Source organism: Mastigoproctus giganteus, chromosome 9 (genome assembly GCF_048544385.1).
Source record: "Mastigoproctus giganteus isolate SK-2022 chromosome 9, ASM4854438v1, whole genome shotgun sequence".
Classification (NCBI taxonomy): Eukaryota; Metazoa; Arthropoda; class Arachnida; order Uropygi; family Thelyphonidae; genus Mastigoproctus; species Mastigoproctus giganteus.
This window is the reverse complement of record NC_143583.1, coordinates 203390109-203409483: the sequence shown is the minus strand read 5'-3', so window position 1 is coordinate 203409483 and position 19375 is coordinate 203390109. Positions and strand designations below refer to the sequence as shown.

At 35.4% G+C, this 19375-nt stretch overlaps 1 protein-coding gene across 2 annotated transcripts in view; it reads left to right on the top strand.

The window, feature by feature from the left end:
- The window catches only part of LOC150081042 (phosphatase and actin regulator 2-like), a 286501-nt gene that overhangs the window by 16060 nt on the left and 251066 nt on the right, over positions 1 to 19375 (top strand). Inside the window, exon 1 of one of the 2 annotated variants that reach the window (XM_090381995.1) lies at positions 9583 to 9662. The exons of the other annotated variant lie outside the window; for it this stretch is intronic. The gene's annotated coding sequence lies outside the window, so the exon portion shown is untranslated. Of the gene's footprint in view, positions 1 to 9582; positions 9663 to 19375 lie in introns of those variants that run through there. 2 annotated transcript variants of the gene reach the window in all.

Sequence of the window (19375 nt, the reverse complement as noted above, 5' to 3'; positions counted from 1 at the left end):
AATTGGTCAGACAAGACTTCCCCTTAACAAACCCATGCTGTGTCCAAACTATAACTTGGCCTTCCAGATGATCCTGCAGTGCTTCTTTAACCAGTGCCTCTATTAATTTCCCCAGAACAGAAGTTAACAGGGCTGTAATTACTTGTCACCCTTTGATCGTCCTTTGTGAATTGGGTTCACATTTGTACATCTCCAGTCCGTGGGTACCTCCCCTAAGTCCAAGGAAACTCTCATAAGGTTTTGCTTATTTCCTTTGCTGCCTCCTTTAATATAACTGGATAGATCCCATTCACCCCAGGTGCTTTCTTATGTTTATTTTCAACAATTTCTGCTCCACTTTACTCTCAGTTATTACAAAATCATTTAGCTCACTGCCAGATTTTAATGCACATCTGGCATTTCCCTCCCCGAATAACTCCTCGTGTAAATGTTGATGCAAAATACTCATTCAGTTTAACTACCTGAGCAGGAACATTAACAGTTGAATCATTGATATCAATGGACCAATCTGATTCATCCCCTTTCTTCTAGAATTTACATAAGCATACATAACTTTACATAACTCTGCTGTTTTTCTTTGCATCCTTTGCCAAAGATTTCTCGTAATCTGCTTTTGACTGGCTAACCTCCTTTGTGACATGATTACAGACCAGCTTATATCTACCATAGGCTTCTGTGTCACTTGTTAATTTATATGTATTCCATGCATTTTTCTTCTCTGCCACATATCTCATTAGTTCATCTGACATCTATTTAGTGGATTAACAAGTTCCAATCGATACCTGGGAAATTAAAATCCCCCATTATAAGACAATCTGATTTACTGGCTCACTTTATTTCTCTGTACAATTGTTCATTATACTCATCAGAGTCATTAGGCCTATAACACACTCCTACTCTCAATTTTGCTTTCCTAGTGCTTACGTCACACCAAACTGACTCAACACTGCACTATCCACCCATGTCAACTGGCTGCATTTCCTTTTTCCTTTTTATCATTTATTTCCTCTGCATTTTTTCTGTAACAACTGTTTTTATCTATTTCTTGAAAATTAAAACCTATAAGAATTCAGTGTGATTAAGTTTATGTTGAATTCTTATAGGTTTTGATTCTTTAAGTTCAACCTCAAGGCACAAACACTGAGGCTTTCACTGGAAGTACTTTGTTGTTTCTTTCCATGAGTGTTCCACCGTTTGCGATCCAATAAATTGTTACGTGAGCAGACTTGAAACAATCTCGCACTCTCTCACACACACACACACACACACACACACACACACACACACACACACACACACACACACACACACACACACACACACAAGACATGTATATATTAACATTTGCAAAATCTGATTAGTTGCAACATTGAATGTACCAAGATATATTTGACACATGCAAGAAAAAAAAATTGGTGAATAGATTAGATCTTTGCATGTATTGATGATGTTAGTTTGAGACTAAATCGTGCAGTTTCATCAACATAAATTATTTGATGATTTGTGAGTGTCCAGTTTTATCTGCTCGTGATTTTTTGCTAAAGTAGCACTGTTAGATCCAGTAATCTGTAGAGAAAAAAAATCAATTCAGGTTGCCATAAAAGAATTGTCTATTACAGAAGTATTCAACTTATGATGCATATAGTTGCAAATGTGTTTGGTTTTTTTTTTTTTTTTTTTATGAAAACCCCAAACACGAAAGGTATCAAAACCTATAGTACTTAGTACCGTGCATGGGTTGAAGGAGAAGTATGGGGGGGGGGATGCCGGAAACTTTTCTCTAGAGACTAAACATGGGTTTCACCACTTCAAGCCTCCAATAAGCAAAGTGGTGGTTGCGTGAAGTATGAAAAGCAAATTGTTTGTTGAAAGTTTAGTTTCTGTAATAGTTTTCTAATTAATAGGATAAGTATTTTGTACTGGTTACTAGCTGCAAACTTTAATTTGCAAAACATGGGAACAAAATTTACTTAATCTCTTAGTTCATGTGCCAATAAGTGAGTTGTTCTACAGGGTCATTATAAAGTCCTTGTACAGTTTTAAATTTTCATAACTTCCATTCTATACATGATAAAATCAATCTGTAAAAAGGATAAGGGAAAGAATTTATTACAGTTTTGCATACATTTATTCTTGGGATTATTAATTCTCAACATGTCCACTGTCATTACGTATACAAACTGAGATACGATTCTGAAGTTCTACAAATACGTTTTGCAGTTGATTTTCAGTAATACCCTGAATCACGTTAGTTATCCTAGTCCGAAGATTGTCTAAAGAGTGAAGTTTTGTCGAATACACAATAGCCTTAACATGTTCCCATAGAAAAAAAAATCCAGTGGGCTCAAATCTGGTGAACGTGATGGCCAAGATATCGGTCTACCTCTTCCAATCCATCTATTAGGAAATTTTCATTCAGAAACTGCTTAACACAGAGTAAAGTGACAAGGTTCACCATCTTGCTGAAACACTGTATCACCTATAAGTCCTAAATGTGTTAGTTCAGGAATAAAGTAATTCTGCAGCATTTCCAAATAACTCTCACTATTAACAACCCATCCTTGGCCTTCCAGATTGTGGTTTATCATTGACGGAACCTGTTTCTTTAAACTTTTTCATCCAGTTAGTTATGGAATTCCTGTGGTGCATCTTTGTTGTAATGGCTTCTAATTCTTTTTTGTGCTGTGATTACAGACTTGGCCAACCACAGCACGCAATTTACTTTCTCTTCTATTGAAGCCATTTGGTCAAGCCTAATTCTGCAAAAAAAAAAAAAAATAAATAAAAAATAAATAATAAAATTTTTGCTAAACTACAATAAAATAAATGAATCACTCTTAGTACATACTAAACTTCACTAAATTACATTTCTAATATTTTTTACAAATTGATTTTTATCGTGTATAGAATGGAGGTTATGAAAATTTAAAACTGTGCAAGGACTTTATAATGACTCTGTATTTGGAGGTTGGTTCCATCCAGAAATATTCTAAAAAACACAACTATACCATAGTAACACAAATTGAGTTTACTTGGATTGGAAATTCAAAACTGCAATGGTGTAAGAGTTACCAGTCTAATTTAAAAAACTGCTATAAACTGGAAGAAATTAAAGGATTAAACTGGAAGAGGTTTACATTGGAACAGAAACTGTTCTACCTGTGAAAAAGGATATACATGTGAATGCTCTTTATTTGCGAGTGGAATAGATCCAAAGCCTCTCTCTCTGTTGCCACTTGATGACAGAAAACATATCAGAACTGTAGCCAAGCATACTGCAGATATTTCTATTTGTAGGGAACAGAAGTCGACGCAAATTTATTTATTTAAAATCAAATATATACATCAGAGGGAAACTAAACATTAAGTATACAACATTTTAAGCCAGTTTTTCTCAACCTGTGTGTTGCAGTAAATGCAAATTAAAAAAAAAAAAAAAATTTTTTTAATTTGCAAGTTTTATAATAAAAATTAATTCAAACAAAAAATTCGTTTATTTATGCTGTGCTAATCTTGAGTGCCTTTTGGCAGTCAGTGTGATGTCATATTTTTATTCCTAGTACTAGATCTGGTCACATATACTACACAAATAATAATAATGTGTTATTAAATATACCCAACAGAAATAACTTCCCGTTTGTGAATATATGAATATAGTGGTGATTGTAGTGTGTTGCAAATTTTTAGAATCTTTAAAAGTGTGCTGCAGCAACAAAAAGGTTGAGAAACACTGTTCTAAACAAATGTTTAGAACTGTGGAGACTCTTCCACCTCAGGGGATTTGGGAATTGTAAGTAAACTGGGTCCTGAACTGAGAAAAACACACAAGATACCCAGAGAAGTAACATAGGATAGAGGAACAACATGGCTTTTCACAGATTTGTGAGAACCATGCATTTAATTTCACAATCCCAAGATATTTAGTATTAGAACATTACTAAATATCTTTAACTAATACTAAATAGTATTAGTTAAAAAAGAGACTTCAAAAGTTTGAACTATTCAGTATAGCAAAGGGGCTGCAGCATAAACTGGAACCACAGGAAAATCACCATCCTGCCACTCCCAGTGTCAAGTACCCAGCAGTCTGCACAAGTTTTGTTTGGATTTGTATGTTATGTGATGTGATGTCACAAAGAAATGGAGATTCTTTTCTTGCTGACAAAATCTTATGGTGAAAGGGGGGGGGAGTCTTGCATCCTTAACATCAAATGTTGCATAAAATGCAAAGACATGCAGCATAAAATGCATTGATGCTATCCCCCATATACTTGAATATGGTATATAGGACAGCCTCTTTCCCACCTTTTCCTATCTCCTGCTGTTCCCTCCATCTAATTAAGTGAACATTGGCAAAACAAAACAGGATCTTTGAGGGAAGTCCACTGCTTATCCCCACCAATATTTTTCCAAATATTGCTCTGCCTCTCACTTTTCCCCAATGTTTCATATTCAAAAACTTTTAGAAGCCTTCTACTCCCCCTTCTCTGGAGATCATCTCCCCTCCTTCCCTCTGCAGCCTCTGTACCCTCCCTACTTCCTCATTTCCTGGTCAACTACTCCATCTACTCAAATGGATAGTTGGGGCAGCATCTCCACATAAAGAATGCTTTCCATTTCTTTCCCTACTTTTTTCCTTCAGTGCTCCCCAACTGGTACTGTATCCTTTTTTCATTTCAGTTATTACTGGTGGGAGATCTACCATTTCATCCCCTAACTCACTTTCACCTTTGTGTCCACTTAATTTCTTTCAAACAGGATTATTATTCCTTTCATTTCATTTAATGGACTGAAGGCAGACTAGATCGAAGTGCTACAATAGATGGCCCAAGGATGAGGGCCAGAAAATTTCATGTGCCAAGAATGAGTGCCAGGAAACTGCCATCCAAGTGATCACAGCTTTCTGGTTGCCAAGTGGCTTGATATAAAACACAACGTAATGTAGTAAATAACAGAACCTACACAATATGTATTGTTCTTTGCAGAGTTGCCTCAATGCAGACACACAATGGCAGATTTGAGGTACTGCCCAGAGAATTCCGGGTTTGATCCGTAGTGACCCACTAGATTGGAATATACAGCTGATGTGTATGGCTTTTACTTGAGAATAACCCACTAGTCCAGCTGCAAAAAGCTTTACTGAACAATTAGCATTAGTAGAAGAATTAGCATATGATGCAAGAAAGCAAGCTAGAGCATCAGCCAAAAAAAAAAAAAAAAAAAAAAACACTTTCCATTTGCTCCAAACATTTATCCACTTTTTCACTGAATTCATTTAAGCTATCAACTTTCACAATAACAGATGGAAGTTTATTCCAGTAATCAATACCTGCTGGCTAAAGGCAAATTTCCACACATCTATTCGACAACTGTCTTTCTCAATTCAGTTTATGCCCCCTCAGGTTTATAATCTGAGCAAGAGGAAGAATCCCATCAGCATTGAGCCTGCTCAATCCATTCAAGGCCTTATACACCTCAATGAGATCACCTCGCAGGTGCCTAGTCTCTAGATGCTGCAATTTGCAAAACTTGAGCCTTTCTTCGTAAGAACATCTCTTTATTCACCTCGCCAGTCTTGTTCCCCTTCTCTGCATGTATTCTAGTAACTCTACATCCTTCCTAAAATGAGACCTTCCAGACCTGTACGCAGTACTCAAGGTGTGGCTTGACCATTGCCTTATACAAGAGGATAATCACCTCCTTATTCCTGCTAGCAAAATTCCGGTATATTGTTGACAAGACCCGATGAGGTGCTCTGGCAGCCTGTTCAGAAAACTTCATATCTGACTACACAATTACCCCCAGGTCTTTTTCATTTTTCACTACCCTGACTGTAACACCACCCATTGGTACATTTTTTCTAGGGTTACTGCTACCCATATGCAGTACTTTGCATTTGTCAATGTTAAACTTCAGTTGCTACTTCTCAGCCTATTTGCCCAACTTTTCCAGATCCTTTTGCAGCAGCATACTGTCATTACTGTTATTAACAACCCTGCCAACCTTCGTATAATCTGCAAATTTTGACATTATGCTTATATACCTTCATCAATATCATTGATATACAAAACAACAATGGGCCCAACACCGAACCATGGGGGACATTGCTAATAACATTAGCTCACGAAGAGCAGTGTCCATTGATTACCAGTCTGTCTTCCCCCACTCAACCATCCTTTTATCCATTGTAGCAATTTGCCTTTAATGCCATACTGCTCCAATTTGTACAATAGTCTTCCATATGCAACAATATAAAAAGCTTTACTGAAATCCAAGTATATGATATCAAAATTATTTTTTGCATCCAGTTCCTTTGTATCCATGTCACAGTATCCAATCAAATTTGTCAGACAAGACTTTCCCTTAACAAACCCATGCTGTGTCTGAATTATTATTGCAGTCTTGTCTAGATGATAATGCAATGCTTCTTTAACCAGTGACTCCATTATTTTCTCTGGAACAGAAATCAAACTAATAGGTCTGTAATTACTCATGTTACCCTTTGTGAATTGGAGATACATTTACACATCTGCAGTCCGTGGGGACTTCCTCTGAGTCCAAGGATGCCCTCATAATTATAGCTAAGGGTGTGCTTACTTCCTTTGCTGGCGCCTCCATAGCGAGGTGGGCAGGAGCAGCAGTGCATAGCACACGCTTCTTGATTAGACTGGAGTTTGAGCCCATGACCACCGAAATGGAGGATGTGGAAAGGTCAGGGAATGAACACCGCATATTCCTGGAGCAATATGGCCTTAGTTGCTAATGATCCTAAAAACCAAATAACAAACAAACAAACTTCCTTTGCCGCCTCCTTTAATATAACTGGATAGATCCCATACACCCCAGATGCCTTTCTTATGTTTAACTTCAACAATTGTTCCTCCATTTTGCTCTCAGTTATTTCAAATTCATTTAACTCCCTGTTAGAGTTTGATAAAATCTGGCCTTCTCCTCCTTGAATAATTCCTCGTGTGAGTGTTGATGCAAAATACTCATTTAGTTTGGCAGCTATCTGAGAATGATCATTACAGTCAAACCATTGATATCAAGTGGACCAATCTGATTCCTATCCCCTTCCTTATGAGTAAAGAAGTCTTTGGTGTTTTTCTTTGCATACTTTGCCAAAGATTTCTCATAATCTGACTTTGCTCGCCTAACCTCTTTTGTGATTTGATTACAGACTAGCTTATATCTACCGTAGGTTTCTCTGTCACCTGATAATTTATATGCTTCCCATGCATTTTTCTTCTCTGCCACGGGTCCCGTTAGTTTATGTGACATCCATTTGGGCCTGAACATAGAACAGTATTTCTTATTTGGAACAAAAAGTAGCTCCCAAGATTACTTCCTTGAATGCAACAACAAATTCCCATTTAGAATTTTCTGTTGTAGTAACATTATCAGTTGGTTCCACTGTGTAGAATTTAAAAAAAACTCTGAGACCACTGTAGTCACCTTCATGAAAGCAAAAACCCTTCCCTTTACCCCTGAGGTAGTTATATCTTTAAGTAAATCCCACATAAGTACACTGTGATCACTTCCACATAGTGGCTCCTTTATCTGTAAATTCTTAATGTATGAATAATCACTGCTGATAATCAAATCAAGAGTGTTACTCTCTCTCTGGTTGCCTCTCTAATATGCTGCTGTAGAAAACACTCATCCAATAAATCCACAAAAGCCTTGCTAATATGCAAGTGAACAGATATTGACTGAACTCACAAGTTCAGTCAATATCTTCAAAGTTAAAATCCTCCATTATTAGACACTCTGATTTACTGGCCCACTATTTCTTTGTATAATTGTTCATTGTATAGTCATTAGGCCTATAACAAACTGCTACCCTCATTTCAGTTCAGCTATAGTGTCATTCCCTTAAATCAAAAATGTATTTATTTTGTAGTATTTGGAGTGGGTAACTACTCGCCTGTGAGTTTAACCTCTACACCAAGAAAAATAATAGAATCAATAAAGAAGTAATGCAAAATGATCTTGATAGAAGTGGTGCCTTAAGACAATTACGGTCTGGGTTTGTTAAAAAGGGTAGATCATGTTTCATGAGTCTTATTAGCTGCTGTGAGGTTGTTATAAAGGAACTGCATTGTGCATGCTTAGCCAGCATGCACAATCTCTCAATCAAAACCCATTAATAGGTTTTACAATAACTTTAATCAGGTTGAATTATAATTACAAATTACTCCAATATAAAGTCTTAGCGATAGTGGTTTCGACAGAACACTTCATATGAGGTTTTAAATGCCAAACTACTGACAAATCTTTCACGAATATGGCACGTGTCAAGTTTCCTATATGTAAAACAGTAATCCATCCTGGGAGTTAAAATTACTATAAATCGGCTATCTTCTACTTTTAGCACACAAACCAACTGATGATGACAATATCGAAAGTCTTGTGTTCGGACTCTTGGTTCTTAATATTCTGTTCTAGATTTTCTTTTATAGAAGACAACCTAGGAAAAGTTGTGCAGTTTTCTTCCTTATAAATATAGCTTTTATATAGTTTAAATTCTTTTTACTTCCATTTCTTATGAATTTCAAATTTTAATCACAGATTTTGAGGTGAGTATTGAGATAATAAGCTGTTGCTGAACAAATTAATGATAAAGGAACTGGATCCAAAGGTTGATTTTTACATCATACAGTACTTAAATTTCACTAATGCCTTTGATACTTTACCACAAGTATAAATTGTTGTATAAATTGGAGCAATTTATACTCCAATCGTTGTATAAATTGGAGCAATGTGGCATTAAGGGTAAGTTAGTATTAAGGATAAAGGAATAGTTAAATGGTAGAAGACAAAGCCTAATGTGATCAATGATTGGTATTGATCCTTTTATTGTCTTTAGGTTCATAAGCATATATGCATACTGTGCATTTTGCCTTTAATGTCTGTCCATCCACACGTAATAACTCACTCAGTTGATGGATTTTTGCGAAATTTTATATTTTGCTCTTTTAGAAAAGTTTTTTGAGCTCATTCCAAATTTCATGAAATTGAGAAATCCAGAAATTACTATTTTTTTTTTTTTTTTTCAAACATATTAAATAGGCTATCCTTTATGCCATTTAATGTAGCTGAAACACTAAATATTATGATTGTTGCCATTGATTGATTTGAAAAAAGAATGTGCAATATGTCAGGTGCACAGAAATGAAATGTTTTCTCAGTTTGTACACAAGTAATTTCTTTTGCTTATTGTTTTGATATAAATCATTAACTATTTAATAATCATTAATTATATTACTATTTGCTTATATTATTATTCACAGCAGAAACTTGAAATAAGTGTTATATTTTAAATGTTATTAAAATTTGAGGAAGAAATAAGTAAACTGCATTATGAAAGCATAGACAACATATATGATTTATTTAATAAATTAAACAATAAAATTCACATTTCAATGTTTAATTTACTAAAACATAAAGCCTGAAATTCATGTTGCATTTCAAGCACTGTTGGTTATAAATTATTATAAAACATGGAGAGAATAGAAGTCTATCAAATCCTTACAAGGAGCTAAATGATTTTGTGATAACTGAGAGAAAAGTGAAAGAGAAATTATTGATGCTAAACATAAAAAAAGACACCTGAGGTGTATGGGATATATCCAATTATATTAAGGGAGGCAGCAAAGGAGGTAAGCAAACCCTTAGCCATAATTATGAAGGTGATATGAATAATTACAGACCTGTTAGTTTAACTTCTGTTCTAGGAAAAATAATGGAGTCACTGGTTAAAGAAGTAATGCAAGATCATCTATACAAAAATGTAATTATACTGCAGTCACAGCATGGATTTGTTAAAGGGAAATATTTTCTGAACAATCTGATTGGATACAGTGATGTAATAACAAAGGAACTGGATGAAAAAAATAATTTTGATATTATACAGTTGGATTGCAGGAAAGCTTTTGATACTGTTCTTCATAAGGCTGCTGTATAGGTTGAAGCACTGTGGCATTAAGGGCAAGTTACTGCTATGGATAAAAGGATGGTTGAGTGGGAGAAGACAGAGTGATTATCAATGGACACAGATGTTATTAGTGGAGTCCCCCAGGGTTCAGTGCTGGGTCCATTGTTGTTTTCTTTATTTACTAATAATATTGATGAAGGTATATCAGGCTTAATGTCTAAGTTTGCATATGATACAGAGGTTGGCAGAGTAGTTAATAACAGTAATCAAGATATGCTACTGCAACAAAATGTAGAAAAATTTGGCAGATGGGCTGAGAAATGGAAGTTGAAGTTTAATGTTGACAAATACAAGGTACTGTATATGGGTAGCAGTAAGCCTAGATTAACATACCAACTGTGTGGTACTACACTATATCTCTAGTGAGAAATCAAAAAAAAAAAAGATCTGGAGTTAATTGTGCAGTCAGATATGAAGTTCTCTGAGTAATGCAGACAGGCTGTCAGTACAGCTTATGGAATTTTGTCAGTAACATACAGGAACTTTTCTAGCAGAAACAAGGTGATTATTCCAGTGTACATGGCAATAGTTAGGGTGCATCTTGAATACTGCATACAGATCTGGAGGCTTTATTTTAGAAAGGATGTATGTCTACTAGAATGGATGCTGAAGAGTACAACAAGATTGGTGAGGGGAACGAAAGGATGGTTTTATCAAGAAAGGCCTCAGTTCTGCAAATTGCAGCATCTGGAGATAGACACCTGCCAGATGATCTGCTTTGAGGTGTTTAAGGCTTTGAATGGATTGAGAAAACTCAATGCTTATGGCATTCTTCCTCTTGCTCAGACTACACAACATGGATGGGTCATAAATTAAATTGAGGAAGGATAGATGTGCAGAGGTTTGCCTTCAGCCAGTTGGTTCATTGCTTCAGGGTGGTTAATTGCTGGAACAAACTTCTATCTGTTATTGTGGAAGTGGGTGGTTTAAATAAATTCAAGGAAGAACTAGATAAATTATTGGATGGGGATGGGCAGATGATGTGGGAAGTTTTTTTTTTTTTTGGCTGATACTTTATAAGCTAGCTTTCTTGCATCACACTAATTGATTATTTTTTGACAGGAAACATGGAGTGAATATTACAAAGTGAAAAAAATTACTTTCATATATTTTTAGTTAATTAGTTAGTAACAAGTTAATTAGTTATTTACTTTTTGCTTCTATCAATCACAGAAAAATTCAGTTAATTTAAGAAATTAAAATTAATGTGCCTTAAATGCAATGCATTTGTTTGTTAACCAACTTGTTAATATTTATTAATGATACTGGTATATAAGTATTTCAAATTTGATATTTGAGTTTCCTGATAATGCAGATGTGGGTAACAGTGGTTAATGACAGTAATCAGGCCATGCTACTTCAAGAGAATCTAGTTGAACTAAGCAGATGGGTTGCAAAATGGCAACTGAAATTTAACAGGAATAAGTCCCAAATACCTTGTTATTTGGGTATTATGAAACTGAAGGTAGTGAAATATGAAAAAAGATACAGGGTTAATCATACAGTCTGACATAAAAATTTCTGAACAGTGAAGAAGCTGCCAAAACAGCCCATGGTGTTCTGCAAGTGATATACAGGAACTTGAGGGATAAAAAGGTGTTTATCCCATTATATAAAGCACTAGTTAGGCTATGCCTCAAATACTGTATACAGGTTTGGAAACTCGTGTTAGGAAGGACATAGTTCTGTACAAGATTTGTTTGGAACACGAATGATATTCTTAACCAAGACTTGGGTTCTATAAACTAGACATCTGTGGTAACCAAACTGAAGTGTATAAGGTTTTAAAAGGATTATACAATTAAGTGAATTAAAGGATTAAGTGATTAATTAAATGGTATATCTTTATCATTTCTTAAATGAAACACACAAAGGGACATAAATTTACATCGGAAAAAAATGGTTTCAAAATTGATGTGCAGAAATTTGCATTCAGTGAAAGAGTAATCACTTGTTGGAATAAACTTTTACATAATGTTGTGGATATGGTTGTTTGAATGAATTTAAGGCAAGTTTAGACAAATTATCAGAAGTAATGGGGAAATGATATATATATATATATATATTTTTTTTTTTTGGTTGTTGATCCTAAGCTTTGCTTCCTTGCATCATGTTGCTGGAACTAAATACTGCATATCATACTTTAGTTTTTGTTGAACTACAATATAACATATACCTAAAAATGTACCTTGAGCATTTGCTCATAGCAAGTAAACATCAATAGAATTTAATAAAGTATTCACTTATCCAAGTGCATAGTTTACTCTGCAACTACAAATAAATTAAGGTTGGCTTGCTGACCCACAAATATATAAATAAACAAAAAGTCAAGTCAACGTTTGCTGTTCCATGCTTCAATATTGTTCCAGTCACATAAAATTGTTTCCAGATTTGAACAACAAAAACTTGTCAGTGCACTCTAAGTAACATGAACAGCATTAAAAATTAAAGAGATGCATATTTGTGAAACTGTGCATTAGAAATTTTATGTTATTGGAGCAGTTTAAACCATCCTTTTTTTTTTTTTTTTGACTGAAAAAATTTATATTCATATATTTCATTCATTAGAACTATAGAATTTCCTATTTTAAATAAAATTAAACAGCTAGAAGATAATGTATTAGTATTGGAAACATGATGCAGGGAAGCAAAGCTTATACAGCACCAGCCAAAAAATACACTTCATTTTCCCATTCTTTCAAATAATTTATTCAAATCTTCCTTAAATTTATTCAAACTACCCACTTCCACAACATTAGGCAGAAGTTTATTCCAATAATTGATTTTTGACTTTTTTGCTGTGATTACATCTTTTTATTTGTATTATTTATTTATTTTTTTGTTGTTTTTAAAATTGATTGTTTGTTATTTGGTTTTTAGGAGCATTAGCAACTAAGGCTATATTGCTCCGAGGATATGCGATGGTCATTCCCTGACCTTTCCGCATCCTCCATATTTGGTGGTCATGGGTTCGAATCCTGGTCTAATCAAGAAGCATGTGCTATGCACTGCTGCTCCTGCCCACCTGGCTACGGAGGCGCCTTAAAATTGATTAATATGTTCAACATGAAAAATTTATTAGAAGTTGAAAAATGTCTAGCTCTGTACGGTACAAGATGAAAGGAATATAGTAATCACGAAAGTTCTTCACTGATGTGCAGTAATACAAAAAAGAATCTATCAGGGTATTTTCTGTGATCGCTGAACTTCAAGTGAAAAACACTTGTCAGCTTGGTCAACAAGATAGGATGAACACCACCAACAGTGGTGTCTTTTTGATTTATTAATTAAATAAATGCAGACTGCAGATAGCCAGTACAACTGAGTTGTATCCATTTCTGATGTCCAAACAAGACTGATCAGATTATTAGAAACCACTCGTGCTACCCATCTGTCTATAATTCAGCAACTTGCCTCTGGAGATACTATGCAGGAAACAATGCTTGTCCTTTATAGTGCTATTTGTTTCTGAAATATTCTTCTTAAAAAAAAAAATAAAAAAAAAGTACTAATAAATAATATTTCAAAAAATATATATTTTTTAATAAAACACCTTCCCATTCTATTCCATTTCTTAAACTCCCCCACCCATCCTCCTCCCACTTTGAGCTGAAGTGCAGCCCTTCAGATTTTTTTTTTTTTTTTTTTTTTTAATTAGATCAAAGAAAGCTCTTTACTCAAAAAGATTGCCGACCCCTGATTAGTGTGAGCACTATTGTACACTCTCTTATAGGCAAATACTGTGGCCTCTTTCAGCCATTTCTTTTGTGTTCTGGTAAACAGTTTTGACTCTTTGCTGACAAAAGGTGTACAAGTGGTTTTGGACCTGCTGCAAAAAATGCAAAGGAAGAATATTGCATTGAATATTAAAATACAGGTGTTAAGGTACCTTGAAGCAGGTGTGTCAGGTGGATGTTGGTCATGCTTTAGGCCTAGTGACATCAATTATCTGAACAATTCTAAAGAATTCCAAGAATATAAAAACTTCTATCTAGTTTACCACTGCACTGACTACAACAAAACTGACAACACATTCTAAGAGCAATTTGTTGTAGAGGATGGAATGACCATTAATCATATGGGTGAAAGATCAGAATGAGTGCCATATAGTTGTAAGTCAGCTGCTCATCATGAGAAAGCAGAGCATCTTTAATCACCTCCAAGAACCAAGTTGAGGAACCAACAAGAGAAACATTTGTGCCAGTCATAGTTGAACTTCAACATCTCAACCTGCACAGTATAAAAGTGAGTGGTGAGGGAGTGGGTGCTGACCAACAAGCAGCACTTGAATTCCCTGACATGCTCAAGGCAATCAAGCTGGTAACTACTTTTTCCCAGCTTATCATCATTATGGATGAAAACAGTTTTTATTGGAAGCACATGCTGTCACACTCTCATGCACTGATAAGAGAGGTACAAGTCAGGGTTTAAAGCTTCCAAGGACACTTTACACTCTTGCTGGGCAGTAATGCTTCAGGAGATTTTAAGCTGAAACCTATGTTTATTTACCACTTGATGACACCCTGAGCAATGAAAGAGTATTCTAAGGAGCACCTTCCTGTCATCTAGAAGTCGAACAGAAAATCCTGGCTGACAAGAATTATCTCCCAGCAATGGTTCATCTCCAGTTTTTGTCCAACAGTGCAGAAAAATAACCTGGAGTCCAGTGTGTTTGGTGCTAAACAATGCCCCTGATCACTCTGAGAATTTGAACAGCCTACAATCATTACTTCCTGTAGAAGTTTAACTCAGCTGTTCCTTCCAACAAACACAACTTCACTGAACCAGGGGATCAGAATGTCATTTTAAATTTCAACCTCTGCTATCCACAATGCACCTTTTAAGGAACTGGTTGAAGAGACTGATGGTAAAGATAAATAGTCATATAAGGAATTGGTATCAGCATTGTGAATGGTATTAGAAACATTTGCAGCCTGTGAGAAGGGAAAAACTGTATGAACAGTAGCTGGAAGAAACAATGGTTAGAGGCATATCACAACATTAGTGGATTTGAAGAGAATGAAGCTGCAGTTGCCAGTGACATTGTTAAGCTTGTCAACCAACTAGGAATGGAGTATAACATTCACAACATGCAGGACATACTCCAGCCTCGTCATATATGCGTTGTCACTGAATAGCTGGTAGAGCTGCACCCTGGGTACCAAGTGTTATCTCTAAAGGGCCTTAAGTGAATAAGTTCTAATTTGTTACAACTAACTTTTTTTCTTTATTTATAAATTAGAGTAGCTATTTCACACTACAAGAAGTAATCATGGCCCAGAAGGGAAATCCACCTTTTTGTTTCTTTTTTTAACATGCTAACTCAGCTGTTTGGTCACCTTGTGGCACTGCTTCTGTTTTCCTGTGGTTGGGGCTGGAAACCTAGGTGGTAAAGGTAACCAGCAGGGCAAAAGGAGCAGAATATGGACCGCAACAATTTTCCACTGATTAAAACTGCAAATCCAAGTTCTGTGGATTTTCATCAGCCTGATAATGACTGACCAGATAGAGACTGAGGAGAGGTGCTCCCCAAATAGAAAATCCAAGTTTCCTGATTCTACATTCTTTAATAAACCAGTCCATAGGCAAGTTATTGTCTTTTCTCATACAGAAATGTCTTTAAATTGTAGATGCTTCCTCAAAAATGGTGCAAAGACTTAAATCTGGAGACCTGTTGGTTGAGGCTATCAGCCACAAACACCCTTGAGTCTCTTCTCAAACTCACCTCATTTGGTGGAGTTCCAGTTAAGGTGCCCCCACATGCCACACATAATACTTCCAGAGGTGTAATTTAAGAGTGGGACTTGATAAACATCTCAGATAAGGAAATTGTCCAGGAACTGTGGGATCGGAAGGCAAAAAGAATTATGCCGAAGAAAGATAGAGCTTATTCCTACTGACATTCACTTCACCAAACCTACCTTCATCAGTGAAAGCTGGCTGCTTGAACTGTCACATTTGTCTGTACATTCTAAACCCAGTAAGATTCTATAAGTGTCAGAAATTTGAACACTCTCAAACAGTCTGTCGAGGTAACTCAGTATGTCCAAATTGTGGATCAAAGCAGCATGTCTAAACGTACTGTAATATCCAGTCTTCGCTTTGTCCCAGTTGTAAACGCAATCACCCTGCTTTCTCTAAAAATTGTGAACAGTGGAAATACAAGAAAAAAATCCGGAAATATAAAATAGAAAGGAAAGTCTCATATTTGGAAGCAAGAAAACAATTACAACACATACCAAGACGTACATTGCTGAAGCCTCCCAAAGATTTCATTCAGTATCAGTTCAGACTGATGCATTAGTTTTGCCGAGTGTCTCCATTTCTCATTGGGCTCGAGTGTTGCACTCTTCTGTAACTTAATCCTCAAAGCAAGACTGCAGATAGGACTACCAACACACCAGTGTCGATACCACTTGCCACCCATACAATTCCTGCAAGAACTGTCCAAATAGAAAACACTGATTTGCACCGACTCCTTTCTTATGGATATCACTGAAATTTCCAGTCAAGAAGAAACCACAACCATTCTGGAGATCCATCCAGAGGATCTCCAGACTACCTATTTTTCCAAAAATTGATAAAAATGAAAACTGACTGCCTCAAGAAGTCTTCCAAAAAAAAAAGACAAAAGAATTGGCTTCTTCATTTCAATCCAAACAATGAACAATGTTGTCCAATGGAATTGCAGAAGCTTTTGCTGCAAAATTGATGACATCTACAAGATAATTAAACATAATATCATAATACAGTTGGCATCTACTTACGAGAGACATATTTAACACTGCAGTTATCTCCCTAAAAAAAAAATTATACTCTCTACAAGATAGATCTGTTACAAATAATTCTCACTGAAGGGTAGCCATACTCCTAGATTCATGAGTCCCTTGCAAACTGCCATTGAAGCTGTTGTTACATGTATAGTGATTGGTATTTGTACCATTCATGAACTTAAAGATCTTATTATTATTAGCTATATGGTGCAAGGAAGCCTGGGGCTTATGCTGAACCAGCCAAAAAAAAAAAAAATTCTTTAATACAGAGAGAGAGAGAGAGAGAGAGAGAGAGAGAGTAAAAAGGAATCATCAAGAAAGAGAAGAATGATGATATCCAGCTCAGGACCCTGGGTGTGCCAAGCCCATACTCACCAGATTTGAGCCTCTGGGGTTAATTCTTCAGTTGCCAACTCCTTTTTGTTTATTAGGCAACTTCAGTGGACATCATCCATTGTTGGGTTCTCTCAGTGCAAATAGATGACGACTCACAAAATGTTCATTGACAGACAAAATCTAACCATACTAAATACTGCCTCACCAACCTACATCCATCTCACTATACAAGGGTAGGCAACCTGCGGCTCTTTGAACATGTAACTGCAGCTCTAACTTTTAGCCGACATATACAACAAGTGTGGCATGCAGCAGCACAGGCAGCAATGTGAATATAGGATTAGTTTCAGCGCAAGCCGCAAACACTTCTCAGTTTAGTGTGCCTGTGCATCGCGAGCAGAGCACACATACTGCAAGGTGCGCAAGATTAATCGTTGCGGCAGTGGCGAATATAAACAGGAACAAAATAATATCCACGTGTATGTAGTGTTTATGATAGGTACATTATTTATATTATAAGTCACTCGACTTTTTAAATGGTATTATTAAACAAATTAAATAAGATGACATTAAAATTGCTATCATTTTTAAAATGTCAATTCAAAAGAGAAAGATTGAACAAGAAAACTGGAAATTTAAGATGGAATGGACTGAGTTGTATGTATTTGTAACAAATTCTACAGGACTTCCATTGTGTTTAATATGTAGTAAAAAACTTTCAAACAATAAAATTTTGACTAAATATGATACATTCAACAAAACATATCCAGATGAGCCAAGAAAAAAAAGGCTTTAAATGAGTTGTAACAGAAAATGTCATTAAAAAGAATTCATTGCCAAAGTGGATTAAATCATCAAACAATACAAATGCTGCTAGTTTTGTAGTTGCATGTGAAATTGTAACACGGGGGAAACCATTTATGGATGGTGAATACGTAAAAGAATGGTTTATTAAAATGTCAGAAAATCTTTTCAGCAATTTTCAAAACAAAACAGAAACAATTACAAAAATTAAAGAAATGCCAATATCTGCAAAAACTGGGAGGGACAGAGCTTTATTGAGGACCAAAGAGATGTCAGCGGTTTATGGACATAAAGTCAGCATTAGGATTTTCTATAGCCTGTGATGAATCATGGATGTTGGTGATATTGTACAAGTTGTCCTTTTGTTGAACTTGGTTATAACGAGCATCAAGGGATCGACAAAATTTCCTCGTTATAATCAATACTCACTATATCAGTGATGAATTAAATCTACCTCCTATTTTTTTTAAATTCTCAATAACTTAATAAAAAGATAGATTCAAAAAACAAAAGAAATATTAGAGAGAGAAAAAATAAGTGTATACCTACATATTATTTGTATTAATATGCTTGTATAAACTATAACTTTAATACTGAACACAATTTATTTCTCCATAATTAAAACAATACTAATTGATAATAAACATGATTTCAATTAGTATATTTATGAATTATTCTTCATTATTCTTCAACAATGTCAATACTGTTGAAGAGGGCAAAGAAAACTTTTTACACACTTCAACATTTTTTGCACCACATTCTAACTTGCAAATAATTAAAATTTTTTTGTGAATCAATGACTTGTGTTAGTAGACATGTTTCCAAAGGAAGGGTTTGTTTCTAACCGATTTTACTTTAAAATGACAGTAAAGTGATTTGCGTACAAAGTTCTTAGAAGTCCCGAAATAAATTTATGGTTCAGTGTACACAACAATCTGTAAATAGGATAATGCGACAATCAGAGTGCCATTCACTATTGTACAGCCCCTGTCCCTGAAAGGACAAGGTCATAAACCAGCCACTAATCTGATGCAGGTGGTAATAAAAAATAAGTTTGCCTTTTCATTTTTGTCTATTCCAAGAATTGGGTTTTTTTGACTATCCAAGCAATTAAGAATGTTTGCATAGTTACCAAAATTTGTACGGTATATTCGTGTAGTAACGCTCATTATAACGGTGAGTGATTGTATGGGAATGCATGTAAATTAAAATCATTGACTTTTTGCTCATTACAGCCATGATCTCGTTATTTCCGTGCTCGTTATAACCAAGTTCGACTGTATATAAATTCTCAAGGACCTCAAGAAGAATTGCTTGATTTACTGCCACTTACAGGACAAATGCGTGGAGAGGATATAGAAACTGCAATTACTGAATGCTTCAAAAATGAGGGAATTAATATGAACAAAATAATTTGTATAGCGACCAATGGAGCCCAAAGTGTGAGAGGTGAGAACAAAGGTTT